General features: G+C 47.7%; 1 long non-coding RNA gene across 1 annotated transcript in view; it reads left to right on the top strand.

Moving 5' to 3' along the window:
- Window positions 1–10,421: 10,421 nt before the first annotated feature.
- LOC141576197 (uncharacterized) overlaps window positions 10,422–14,115 on the top strand; it is a 29,527-nt gene continuing 25,833 nt past the window's right edge. The window contains exon 1 of the long non-coding RNA XR_012504444.1: window positions 10,422–11,210. This is a non-coding gene — a long non-coding RNA (uncharacterized LOC141576197). The remainder of the gene's footprint in view (window positions 11,211–14,115) is intronic.

Below are 14,115 nucleotides of genomic sequence, written 5' to 3'. Positions count from 1 at the left end.
ATTCTGTTCTGGAGGAAGGACAGGTGCAGAAGAATCTCAAAATTCCAAACTTAGAAGATGATCAGGAACCCAAACTCAACTCTGTCAACTCCCTGGGGTCCCCTGAGGAGTGTGGTTTTCTCAGACCATCTGCCCTGTGTCAGGAGCAGACCAAGCCTCAGGTAGCTTAGAGAGACTATCATGCAGCACATGCTTTGGACGGTTCTCAGTTGTGACCTGCATGACCTTGAGACCCTTTTGTAACTCCTAACACTGTTTTCTCATACCTATAGTGATGGTTATTGATGACTGAGTTAATCCTCTTACAATGCTGAGGTGCTGTTGTTCCTTGGATAACCGAATATTTTGAAGGGATCAACTGTTTATCACTTCCCCCTAATTATGTTTTTAAAACTAGAAATGTTTCAGGGGGCACTCAGGTCCTCCTCTTGCACCAGTTCCTGGTGTTGGCAGTTTCTGCTCTGAGCTCCAGATCTTGATCCTGCCGGTGGTCTATGGTGATGCCAGTGTGTACATGCTCTTCCTTGTGCACTGGTGAGGAAAGGAGGCAGCCCTTCCCCTAAATGAGGCTGCAACATGCTGACACTCAAAGCAGGCACAATGAAGAATCAGCTAGAGTTCCCGGTACCAGCTGTCCCAGGTAGAAACATCACCTTCACCACAGTGTTCCTGTGCTCCTATCAGGCCTTCACTACTCCCAGCAGGCCATGCATGAGCAGTGTGACAGGTGACTGCCTGTCCCAGCACAGCATGGTGGTGATGATCCCACCTTATCTGTTTGTCTTTGGAGTGTCCCCACACCTCTCTGAGCTTCACTTTGCTCTTCTCACAGGCAGGCTTGTACAGGCATGAACCTCAAAGGATTATGGTAGGTAGTCATGGTAGCTGCTCACCCAGTGGCAGGCTCTGCCGAGAGGGCTGCTGGGAGTACTGTGTGTCTTCACACTTGTCCTTCACTCTCCCCAATGAAAACACTCTTGGCCTTATCCTTCCCTGGCCTGTGGCCTTTCTGTGTTTGCAAAAGAACATGGAAACAATCTGCAAAGAAGTTTTGAGGTTCTGTCCATCTGGTCCAGGAAATGCTGACTCTGCTAGATGTGCTGTTGTGTGGGCTCTCATGGGAGAGGCTTGGGCAGGACTTCCCTTGGCAATAAGCTGCCCCACCCAGGCCTTTCCATGATCCAGACTCCTGGGACCAGGGTGCAAATCCCCAGCTCCTCACTTGTCAACAATGTGACCTGGGCAACTTTCTCAAACCCAAGCTTTGTCCACCCAAGGTCAGCAGAGATGGGGGATAACAGGATGTCCTGCACAGAGTGTCTGTGCAGATTAAGTGAGGTAGAACAGACAGAAAAGTGGTGGGGCCTGGCCCATTGGTTGGCAGAAGGGAGCTCACCATGTGCAGCAATTTCCGCGGGTCACCCAGCAATCTGCCCAGAGGCTTAGCCACTCCATCACTATCATGTGTCTGAAGTCCACTTAACCACATGGGAGAGAAACAAACACATATTCTGAGTGTAGCTGCCACAGGAAAAAGTGCATCTGAGCGGGGAGTAATACCAGAGGGTGATCAGGATGGTGGAAGATACCCCCTTGGGTTGAGCAGAGTGTAGCTGCCCTCTGGAGCCTGGGGTTAGTGAGAATGGGCTTGTAGAAATGCCCCTCTCCTTTACCCATCAATGCTGGGTCCTGCGGGTACTGAGTCCCACAATCGGTGTGCTGCTAGTGCCCTCAGCACAGAGAAAAACCCAGGGGTTCCCACAAGGCTTCGGCCACATCCTTGCTTCCTGAACTCCCATTCTGGTGACCCCACCTGGGATGCAGTGATGAGGTGAGGCAGGGGCTTGTGCTGTCAACACCACTGCTCTACCCTGGGAATCTGACACACAGTAGGTTCTCGGTAAGTCATTGTTGAATGAACAGCAATACTGGGTCAAGTTTCTGTGGGTGTCTGTGCCCCCAGATCAGGGACCCCTCAGGGCCCACCTCACAAGTGACATGAAAATAATAATGCCACCAGGAGCAATAACAGTTCCTCAGAATAAGTGGGCTTTTCCAAGCACTCTCCACCTGTTGCAAAGGCCTCCCAGCAGGGAAGTGGGCTGTCAGGGGCAACACTGCACTCTCCACTGTAACAAGGAGAAAGCCAAGGGCCACAGAGAGGAGTGCCTTTCCAGTGTCACTGCTCACTTTCCCACCTTTTGTGATACTGGGAGGCTTTTCTACTACATTCTGGCTCTGAAGCCCCAATATTGTTTGGACATGCCTCCCTCCCTGGAGCAGGGAACCACTAAGTGACCTGTCACTTGTCACCAAGCAGACAGGCTCATTTCAGCTCATTGTGCCACCTGCAGTTTGTGCTAGTAGCAGGATCCTCTAGGAGACATCACACTCTCCCAAACTGAAAACAGGTGAACAGCTCACAGGTTTCCTGGAGAGGATGGTCACATGGCCTTGATCTGGCCAATCAGCATTTTCCACCCTCCCTGGCCACTGTGATTGGCTCAGGGCTGGGCACCAGCCCAATCAGGCTCCACGGAGGTCAGGCCTAGTTGCTGGAATCCTCGGAGCAGAGAAGTTCTATTTCAGTTGGGATTTGAGGGGTGGTGATGTCAGCCTCTGGCAGTTGGTGACTATCTTGCTCTCGTAAAGGCAGAGCCATGTGAAGATGACACCAGTGGCAGAGCCCAGAGGTGGGGAAGGATGACTTCTGCTGATGTCACTGAGCACCAGGTACAGCCCTGCCTGAAGCTATCTCCCTGTGGATGTCTCAGTTAGGTAAGTCATTCTCTCCTGCCCTGTTTTCTTCTTTAAGCCACTTTGGTTTTCTGTCACTGGTTTTAAGAAAAAGTTTGACTATTCCTTCAAGCTGGCTAAATGGAGACCCTGGAACTGCAACAGTGTGTTGACAGGCAACAATGTGGCTAATAGACTCCAGAGGCCTCTGTTCAAACAGGGGATTGTAAATGACAAGGGAGAGTACACATGGCCTCAGTGAACAGATTTGCTAGTGGTAGCTCGCAGTTCCTGGATATTAGAGTGCATGCACTCAGCCAAGTCTCAGCCCTGTTCTCACACCTGCTAACCCATACATCTCCTCTCCCACCTGCCCGGCCTAGGGGCCTGGACACCCCCAGGCACCTGAAACAGCCCAGGGCTTTGTGTTGTAATTTACACAGGCTGCCCCCACTTCTGAGGGTGAGGGTGACTGGGTTCCAGTTTACAGAGAAAACAGACTAGACGGTCTCACTGGTGAGCTGTGGGGGTGGGACCCCAATCTACCATCTGACCTATGACTTCAGAGTGGACAGCCTCCCCACCCTCAGCCAGGATGCTTGCTAAGCCTAGGGGCTCAGGAGTCCTGCTCCCTCCAGCACCCCTCCTGGAGGTGAGAGTGGGGGGGCTCTGCCCTATACAACATTCACCCCTGCAGGGGCACACGTGTGACCTCACAGTCTGTCATCCCTTCTTTATGACCTGGACCTCCTTGGCAGGGCATGAGAGGTGACTTGATGTGTGAGAACTGCAGTTCATGGGTGCACATGTGGGCAGGTGCACCATGACTGAGAGGACAGCACCCCAATTTAAGCCCCCTCCATGCTCAGATGATTACATCCTGGAATTGAGGGGTTCCCAGGGGTCAGGTGGCCAATTCTGGCCTTAGGGGCAAATTCTTATCACCCAGGAGGCTAATTTTTAAATTAAATTACACATTTACAATTCAATAGTCAAGCCCCTTTCTCAGCAGCCTTGTAGCCTCTCAGCTTTTACCCCTCGCTGTGACCATGTTCTTAGCTTCAAATTGAGTGCCATTATGGACATGAACATGTCCTTGTCATGTGTCACTTTCAGAGTAAGGGGCCACCCGAAACTCCCCTCCCTTCCCCTTGTCGATACCTCCACACAGGGAGTAGGGCCCTTTCGATGCAGTTGTGCAAATGTGTGAGCTAAGGGTTTAGAATGACCAGGCTAGGAGGGGTCTGCCCCACATGGCAGGGCAGGTGGGCTGGCAGGGGGTGATGGTTCACTTGTAAAACTCAGCTGGTGTCAGGCAGCGACAACAGACTGGCAGGCAAGGGCTCAGCTGGTGCAGAGTAAGCGGATTAAATGTGTTCACCCAGACGCCTCGGGGATGGCAGCCCTGGAGTAAGACTACAAGTGAGGAAGGTGGAGGGTCGCCAGTGCCTGGACCTCCACCTTCTAAAAATCAGGACTGAGATGTGGCTTTGAAATCAGAACACTGGAGTTCAAAGCTTCCCCCACCACTCGGTCAATAATTCAAAGCAAATGAGCCTCAGTTTTCTCATGTGTAAAATCGGAACATTGAAGCCTCTCCCTCTGAGGGTGTGGAGGGAAGTAAATGCGGTGACAGCAGAGCACAGGAGCTGTCTGGGCTGAGCCTGAACACAGGCAGGCCGTTGTTGCTGCCATGACCACCGTCTTCCAGGGCAGGGTCTGCACACTCTCCCTGTGAAGGTCCAGACAGTAAACATTCTAGGCTTTGAGGGACCTACAGTCCCTGTCACAACTACCACCCTCTGCTGTTGGAGGACAAAGGCAGCTCCTGCAGTAGGTAATCTAGGCTCGCACCCCCGCTTCCTGGGATAAGTATTCCTGCGATACAATTGTCACATAACTTTGTTGGCTTTAGGTGTGCAGCATAATGGCTTGTTACATGTGCATATTGTGAAATGATCACTGCATTAAGTTTACTTGACGTCTGTCATCACCCATAGTCACACACTATTTTCCTTGTGATCAGAAATTTTAAGAGGTACTCTCTTAACAACTGTCAAATGCACAGTGCAGTGTTGTTAACTACAGTCACCTTGCAGTACATTATGTCCCCAGGACTTTTTTATCTTCTAACTGGAAGTTTGTACATTTTGATTATCTTCCCGTATTTCAATCACCCCCTGACTCACCTCTGGCAACCACCAACCTGATCTCTGTTTCTATGGGTTTCGGTTTATTTTATAGATTCCACATATAAATGAGATCATAGGTATTTGTCTTTCTCTGTCTTATTTATTTCACTTAGCATAATACCCTGAAGGTCCATCCAAGTTGTCACAAATGGCAGGATTTCATTTTTTTAATGTCTGAATAAGATTCCATTATATATACATATATATGCATCATGTTTTCTGTATTCATTCATCTGTTGATGGACACTTAGGTTGTTTACATATCTTGGTTATTGTAAATAATGATACAGTGAAAGTGAGGGTGCAGTTGTCTCATTGACATAGTGATTTCATTTCCTTTGGATATATTCCCAGCAGTGGACTTGCTGGATCATATGGAAGTTCTAATTTTAAATTTTGGGGGAGTCTTCTTACTCTTTTCCAGAGTGATGGCACCAATTTACATTCCCACCAACATTGCAGAAGTTTCCCTTTTCTTCACACCACCACCATCACTTGTTATCTCTTGTATTTTGATGACACCCACCCTTACAGGTGTGAGGGGATATCTCATTGTGGTTTTGATTTGCATTTCCCTGATGGTGAGTGATGTTGAGCACCTTTTCATGTACCTGTTAGACATCTGTGTGCCTTCTTTGGAAAAATGTCTATTCAGTTCCTCTGCCCACTTTTTAAATCAGATTGCTTGTTTTTTTGCTGTTGAATTGTAAGAGTTATTTATATGTTTTGGGTGTTAACCCCTTATCAGATACATAGTATGAAAGTACTTTCTCCCCTTCTGTCTGTTACCCTAACCTCTGCTTTCTGGATGACAGGGGTCCAGGCACTTGGGAATCTCTGCTTCTCACATGTTTCCAATGGTGGGTGGGTGAGGGCTGTGTTCTGATAAAACTGTGCACAACCGTGGGTCACTACCCCTTCTTTTAGAAGGTGGGCTCTGAAGAGTGCAGTGTGGGCAGGGATGTTTCCCTGTAGTCATCATTTGGATGGTCATGTGCCCTGGAACTCACATCTTCTAGCCTGGATGTGATGGGGGAATTTGCAAAGGGAGGACCTTGCAGCTAAGAGACTGACCAGGTGCTCTTGTGTCTTGTTGGAAGCACCTGGAAAAAAAGTTGTGTGGAACAGGGACTCCTCCAGGTCACAAGGCTCAGTTCAGGCTTCTGGGATGCAGAGACCTGCTCTGAGCCACTCACTGAGGAGGGAAGGGCCTCAGGCAGGAGGGAGGTGTTGCTGGATTTCACTTGCCCTGTTTGTCAAGTATTAGCTCTGGTGATGTGTGGCACATGGGCTTAGCTTTGGGCATGTAAGAGGAGAGGTTCCTGGGGAAGGGCTGGCTTTTTCCTCTGATTGAGGTCCTACTGTGTGCCAAGCACAGCAGTCCTCTGAGTCAGAGCTGGAAAGCCAAGCACAGAGAGGTCAGGGAGTTTCCAGGTCACACAACATTAGGGGCATCATTAGGGTCTGATGCAGACCTGACGCCCAGGCTACATTCTCTCTCCTTTCCCAGGACCATCATGATCCCACATGTCAGCATCACCCAGAGAGGCCCAGGTATGGGCACTGGGACCTTTCCTGCCTAACATGCCAGGAGCCTTAAGAGGGAGGACAAGACACTTCCTAAGTCCATGATGCCCAGAGGCTGCTCTCAGCGAGAGGCCCAGCACACACTCTTGGATGAATCCTAGCTCTGTCCTGAGTCACTCTGTCCTCCCTGCCTCAGTCCTTCTGCCCACATGGGGCTGGAAACAGCAGCCACTTCACAAGGGTCTAAGGAACCTCCAGGATCCTGGAAGCAGCGCCCTCACACAGGGAGCACGGTGGGGTCAGCCTCCATTGTCTCCTTAACTTTTCCTCACCTCTTTGCTGGATGAGGAGCCCTAGCGGGGCCCTGGCTTGTCCCAATTCTCACCCCAGATCAGGGTCCAGCAGGGGGTGGTGTCCAGGCTGGACTCTGTCCTCTGCCCCTTCTGGGCACCCTCATTCCCCACACCTTGGCTGCCTGGACACTGTCTTCCAGGGGCCACTCTGTGCCTCCCACACCTACCTAGCATCCACCCACCATGGGTTAGTCCATCGCCCTCTGGCCCTTGGACACACACCTCCGTGTTGAGTGGAAATGAGGTGACGGACATGCTGGGCCTCCTAGACAGTCTGGGGGAGCCCGATATCCCCATCCTGCCCACCGCCCCAAGAGCTCAAGTTGGGGAGAGGGTGTGCCTCCATTCATACTCTGATTTGCTCAGATTCTCAGCACTTACTTTGCTGGGTGGATATGGGGGCAGAGGGATGATGTAAAAGCAGGAGACCTGGACAGCAGAGCATGAGAAGGGGGCTAGCCCAGGCTGGTCTCATAACCCCCTTAGCCTTGGCTTTCTCATCTTTAAAGTGGGACAGACTATTGTGAGGTGAGCAGGATCCTGACCCATTGCCAGGCACTGTCCTACACGCATAAGAGATCACTGACTCCTCATGAAAACCTGTGGGGCAGGGACAGGCGTTATCACCCATTTCTGCAGAAGTAACTGAGGCACAGAGAGAACAGGGGAGGTGACCACCCCAGATTACAGAGCCCAGGCCATCTGGTTCCAGTGTCCAGGCTCATGGTCAGTGCCCACTCTGGGTTTCCTTCCTCCCTTCACCCTCCACTGGGACCCATGGCTGCAGCCTCATCTCAGTGTGATTGTTCATGGGAAACAGGATGGGGGCTCTGAGGGCCTGTTTCTCTGAGCACTGCTTTCCCAGAAGGCTCAAGGGGTTGACTGTATTCACTACTGGACACCCAGGCCTGGGCCCAGGCCAGCCACACTGCAAGGCCTGAATCAATGATTGTTGAGTGAATACCTGAACCTCTGCATATACCTGCATGTTGCTCCCATTTCCTCATCTCCACAGCTGGCTACCTGACCAACACCTCGTGTCATCTGGCCTCTGCCAGGGACAGTCAAGGGGACCAGAGCTGCTCATCTGGGGACAGGGAGCCTCAGGGGCCCTGTGTCTGTCCCAAGCATCTCCTGGGCCAATTCACAGGGAAGCCCAGCCAGCTTCCAGGAACAGCAATCAGGTCCCAATCCCAGGGGTGTAGAGTAGGTCTTGAGGGGTGTTTCCTGAGACTGACTTTGTGTATGAAGGGGTCCTGGGGGTCAGGCTGCTTTCAACCTCCATTCCAGGCCCACACCCCTGCTGGCAGCATTGAGCTAGTCATAAAGGACACAGGCCGTGAGGCCAAGGATATAGCAGGGCTCTGCTCCCTCTCTGTGGCTCAGTGTCCTCATCTGTAACAGAGAACTAGTAACAGGGCCAAGGGAGGGCTCACTGAGACCCTCCTCTGTAGCTTTGGTTGGACACTGCCCTCTCTCTGCTCAGTGCCCTTCTCTGTAATAGAGAACTAGTAACATTTTTCTTAGACCCTTTTGGCCCCATTTTTCTGAGTCTCTTTCCACATTGAGCCCAGGGCTTTCACAGAGATCACAGACTTGGGAGGTAATCAGAGTGTGGTCTCAGCCCTAGTGGTCCCAACTGAGGCAGAGGAACTTCAGGAGGGGTGGGAATCCAGAAGTGCTTCATGGAGGAGGTGAGATCTGAGCTGTGTCCCCAAGGAAGAGCTGTCATCCAGCTGAGACCTGGCACTGAGCAGGACCCATGTACATGGTGAATGAGGTTGTGAATGAATGAATGGGCACCCCTCTAACAGAGAGTGAGGGGGGAAGTCCCCCAGGCCAAAGCAGGAAACACAGGGCACCCTGGGGGAGCAGAGGGCGGGGCTGCAGTGTGATGCCTGCCTCACCCTTTATGGGTGTCTTGCCCCCACTTTAGCCTGTGTTCTGGTGGATTGGGAGCCCTTGCCTCTCCTCTGCTACAGTATCCTGCTCTTCATTCCCAGCAACACCCACCTGTGTCACCTCAGTGTCCCCAAGTGGACCTGGACCTGTCTTGTGGGAGATTGTGAAGAGGGATTTGGTGTGCAGCCCAAGACTGAAGTGGGAGGGAGAGGATAATAGGGACCTCCAGAGGGGATCATGGGCTGGGGGAAATCGGAGGGGTGGGGAAGTCAGAGACTCAGGGCTGAAGGATCCTGCTAGTGGTGGCTCCTTCACAAGGGGCTTCACAGGGAGGAAGCATTCATGGGGTAAAGGCAGAGCTCAGTTTGGGGCTCGCTGACATGGAACAGCTCATCACAGAGATGTCCAGAGGAGCTGGATATAGGGAACCAAGGTGCCACTGATGTCAGTGTCAGAGACTGAGACCCAGATGAGGTGGGGCGGTGGTGCAGGTTAAGGGGCTTGAGGATGTCAAGATGTTAATTCATTGGGGTCCTCAGGGTGGGGACCTTCATGTTCATTTCACATGGTGCCTGACAGAGCTAGACTTAGGGAGCTCACTGAGTAGACATGTGCTGACAACCTAGAGTCTCCTGTTTCCACATAAAGTCCCTGGTGTGAAACCAGCTGGCACTCTTTAGAGTCATACACCCTCACACCTGGGCTCTCTGTGTGCCTAGAGCCCAGTGACACCTTACCTCCCACTCCCCACTGCAGGACCCTTTGCACACCTGCATTTCCACAAGCTATAAAACATCTTCTCTTGCTGTGTGTTTACCCTATGAAAACTCATTGCCCTAGGAAGAGAGGCCTCACATCCTGCCCTTATTAAAGTGGTAAAGACTGTTGTTCAGAGAAGCCCCTGTCAGATCTCACAACCAACCAGGTACCTGTGCAAGAATTGATCATGCATCCCCCTCCTCCTTGTGTGCACAGCACCCCCCCAATAACAGACCCCACAAACTCAACCTTGGCCCTCGTGTAGGCACCTCTTGCCTGTGTGGCCTGATGTTGCCTATAGCAGTGTCCCTATTAAACTTTCCTAAACCCTTCTCAGATGCTGGTAATTCTTTACCAACCCAAGTAACTAGCCCGCCATTGTGCCCACAACACCTGAAACAGAATTGGCTAAATTATGCAGATTGATGATGCAGGTTAATTTGCTATAAAGGTGAAATCAATTGTTTACAAATAAAAGCAACATACATACTCACGGCAGGACTAAGAACTCACACGGATAACTAAGACCCTCCACGCGCATCCCACTGTGGCCTCAGGGCCTTTGCGCTGGCTGCTTTTCAGCCAGGATCTCTCTCTGCCTGCTTCTTAAACACCTCCAGGAATCTGCTCAATTTTCCTCCCTGACCTTATTTTTCTCCATGGAACATATCACCTCCGGACACTGTGCATATTTTACTTAATTTTCTCTGTGTCCCCCACCAGGCTGTCTGCTGCATGAGAATGGAGACCTGCCTGCTTCACTACCTGCTGTGCCCGGTGTCTGGAACCCGCCCAACACACAGTAGGACGTCAGCGAATGTGTGACGGGTGTGTGATCACTGTAGGCCACAGACAAAAGTCTTCCCAGCAGTGATGGTAAGAGTCATTCATTCTCTACTTACTGAGCCCTACTGTGCACTGGATACTGACCTGGGTGGAAGGCATGCAGTGGATGAGACACAGTGAGCACACACAGCATGTTAGGAGGGACACGTGCTCTGTAGAGCACACAGGGCTGGGGGAAGTCAGGAGTGCAGGAGTGGAGGAGAAGAGGGCGAGGTGGAGACAGTGGTGGCAGAAGAGACAGAGAGGTGGGGCCCAGGTCTTGCAGGGCTTGATGGCTCCTGTGAGGGCTTTTCCTCAGGGCAGCGAAACCATGGCTGGGCGTGGAGCAGGGGCCCGGGTCCTGAATGCTATGCAGGAAATGGAGAAGTTGTCTGCTGGGGAGATGTGCGTGGAGGAGGCTGTCCCTGTAGACTGTGCAGGCAGGGAAGGCTCCTCTGAGGGGCTGACATCTGAGCTGAGCCCTTGTATGGACCGTGTTTCCACCTTCTGTAGACTGGATGCTTTCGTCTGCCCTGCAGGCCTATGCAGGACACACCCTGTTCTCAGTCACCTGGACTTGGCCTCCTGCCTCCCTTGTGGGCCCTCCCACCCCAGAAGGAGTCCTTCTAGATCTAACGCACTACCTCCTCCACTGGACTTGGACTCACACTGAGCCACTGTCCACCTGCCCAACTCACCCAGAGTCAAGTCCAGACACTTGGGGGAGCCCCTCCACCCTAGAGCCCATGAACTTACTCAAATGGCCAGTCCTCAGCCTGCTCACATGCCTCACCCTCCCCTCCTGCAGAAACCCTGTGACAGATCCTGTCCACAGCACCCTGCTCCTCCAATCCTGACCCCAGGCTTTCCCATGGTGTGTGACCCCGCATGGGGTGCAGTCCCCTCCACAAGTCTGGTGAGTAGAAACTACCTTTTCTTTTTTCTTTTGTTAATATATTTATTTTTTAATTTTTATTTTATTGAGTTATAGTCAGTTTGCATTGTTGTGTCAATTTCCAGCATAGAGCATAAATTTGTCAATTGTGTTTACTCTTTCAAGAAACCATCTCTTGGCTTGATTTTTTCAAATGTTTCTAATATCTCTATTTTATTTATTTCCTCCCTGATCTTTATTATTTCCTTCCTTCTGCTTACTTTTGTTATTTTTTGCTCTTCTTTTTCTAATTCTTTTAGGTGGTAAGTTTGATTGTTTATTGCAGTTTTTCCTCTTTTTTGAGGTAGACCTGATACTCTCGCTATAAACTTCCCTCTAAGCACTGCCTTTTCTGGATCCCATAGGTTCTGTGTGGTTGTGTTTTCATCATCATTTATCTCACTGTGTTTTTTTATTTCTTCTTTGATTTCATCATCCACCCATTTTTTTTTTAAAGCAGTATGTTGTTTAACCTCCATGCTGTCATTTATTTCTCCTTTATTTTTCTGTAGTTAATTTCTACTTTTATGGTATTGTGTTCAGAAAAAGTTGCTTCAAATATTTTCTATCTTCTTCAAATTGTTAATGCTTCTTTTGTGCCAAAGTATATGATCTATCCTAGAAAATGTGGTACGTGCGCTTGGGAAGAATGTATATTCTATTTTAGGGAAATATAATGTTCTGAAAATATTAACTAAGACAAATTGTTCTATTTTATCATTTAATTTCTATGTTGTCTTATTAAATTTATGTATGGGAGATCTGTCCAGTGATGTTAATGGATAGTTAAAGTCTTCTACCATGACTGTATTCCGATCAAATTTTCCCTTTTTATCTGTTATGTATTTAGGTGCTCCTATGTTGGGTTCATATATGTTAATGAGTGTAATATCTTCATCTATGACTCCTTTAATCATTATAAAATATCCTTCTTAATCTTTCTTTATAATCTTTGTTTTAAAGTCTATTTTATTTGAAATCACTGTTGATATTCCTGCTTTCTTGTCATTTCCATTTTTGTGGAATATCTTTTTCAATCCTCTCACTTTCAATCTATGTGTGTCCTTCTCCCTAACGTGGGTCTCTTGTATACAGTGTATTGTAGATACTTGCTTTATTATCCACTCTGCACTCTATATCCTTTGATTAAAGCATTTAGTCCATTGACATTTATAATAATTATTGATAGATATGTGTTTATTATATTTTGAACTTTGTTTTGCAGTTGATTTTGTATTTCCTCTTTGTTCCTTTCATTTTCTTTTTGTGGTTTGATAATTTTCCTTTTTATTATCTTGGTGTCTTCTTAGTTTTGTGACTCTATTGTAACTTTTTGGCTTGTGGTTACCCTACTTTGTACATATATTAACCTATTACTATATCTGTTTGTTTAAAAACAGATAGTAATATAAGCTCAAACTCATCCTACCAAGAACGAGAGAGAGAGAGAGAGAGAGAAACCTGTACATTTTCTTGTTCGCCTCCCCCACCCTTAATGATTTAGATGTCCTCTTTTATGATTTCATGTTTATTCTATTGTAATTCATTTTAGGAATCACCTTTCCAATCATGGTTTTCTCCTTTTTGTAGCATCCTGCTTCTTTTCTGTTTAGAGTAAGTCTTTCAATATTTCCTTTAGCATAGGTTTAGTGTTGCTAAATTCTTTTAGTTTTTGCTTGTCTGTGAAGTTCTTTATCTCTCCTTCTATTCTAAAGGATAGCCTTGCTGGATAAAGTATCGTAGGCTGCATCATTTTTTCATTCAGGACTTTGAATATTCCTTGCCCCTCCCTTCTGGCCTGTACTGTTTGTGTAGAGAAATCAGCTGAAAATCTTATGGGGGTTCCCTTGTATCTCATTCTTTGTTTTTCTCTTGCTGCCTTTAGAATCATTTCCTATTCTCAACCCTGGTCATCCTAATTGTAATATGTCTTGGTGTGGGTCTGTTTGGGACCTCCTTGTTTGGGACGCTCTGTGCTTCCTGTACTTGGATATCTGATTCCTTCTTTAGGTTTGGGAAGTTTTCAGTCATGATTTCTTCAAATACCTTTTCAATCCCCTTTGTTCTTTCTTCTCCTTCTGGGACCCCCATTATGAGTAGGTTGGCATGCTTTATGTTATTCCATAGGTCCCTTATATTGCTTTCATTGGTTTTTATTTGTTTTCTCTCAGCTGTTCTGTTGTCCTGTCTTCTAAGTCACATATTCATTCCTCTCAATTATCTAGCCTACATTTTACAGCCTTTAGCTCAACTCTCATCTCAGCAAATAAGTTTTCCAATTTTCACTGGCTCCTCTTTAGAGTTTCAATTTCGTTTTCTGACATATTCTCTGTCTCTATAGACAATCTCTTTTAGTTTCTTCAGTACTTTGATCACTCCTTTCTTGAAATCAACTAGTAGACTATCAATGTCTATTTCATTGATTGTTCTTTCAGGGGATTTATCTTGTTCTTTTAATTGAGAGAGGTGGCTCTGCTTCATCTTGCTTATATCTCTCTGGCACTTTGGCTTATGGAGTATCAGTTATCTACTGTCGTCCTTTAGGAGTTTATTTATTTATATAAAGTAAATGCAGAAATAAAACTAAGCACAAATAAATTAGTTTTAAAAGCAGTATAATCAATAACAGAAGAACATATTGAAACAAGTTAACAATTGAGTTGCGATGAATTTTTAAAACATTAAAGGAAGAAAAATATTTGAGAACAGAGTATAATTATAACAGAAGAACAAAACAAAGATAAAAATGAAATTGGACAAATTGAAAGATAATAATATTAGTATTTTAAAAGAAACTTTTAAAAGGGATTAAAAATAGAAATATAAAAATTATTTAAGAAGTAACATTTAAAAAGTAAAAGAAAATGGAACAGAAAAAGAAGAGAGG

Source organism: Camelus bactrianus, chromosome 36 (assembly GCF_048773025.1).
Source record: "Camelus bactrianus isolate YW-2024 breed Bactrian camel chromosome 36, ASM4877302v1, whole genome shotgun sequence".
Lineage (NCBI taxonomy): Eukaryota > Metazoa > Chordata > Mammalia > Artiodactyla > Camelidae > Camelus > Camelus bactrianus.
The sequence above is the reverse complement of the archived record's forward strand: the minus strand, read 5'-3'. Positions and strand labels throughout refer to the sequence as shown.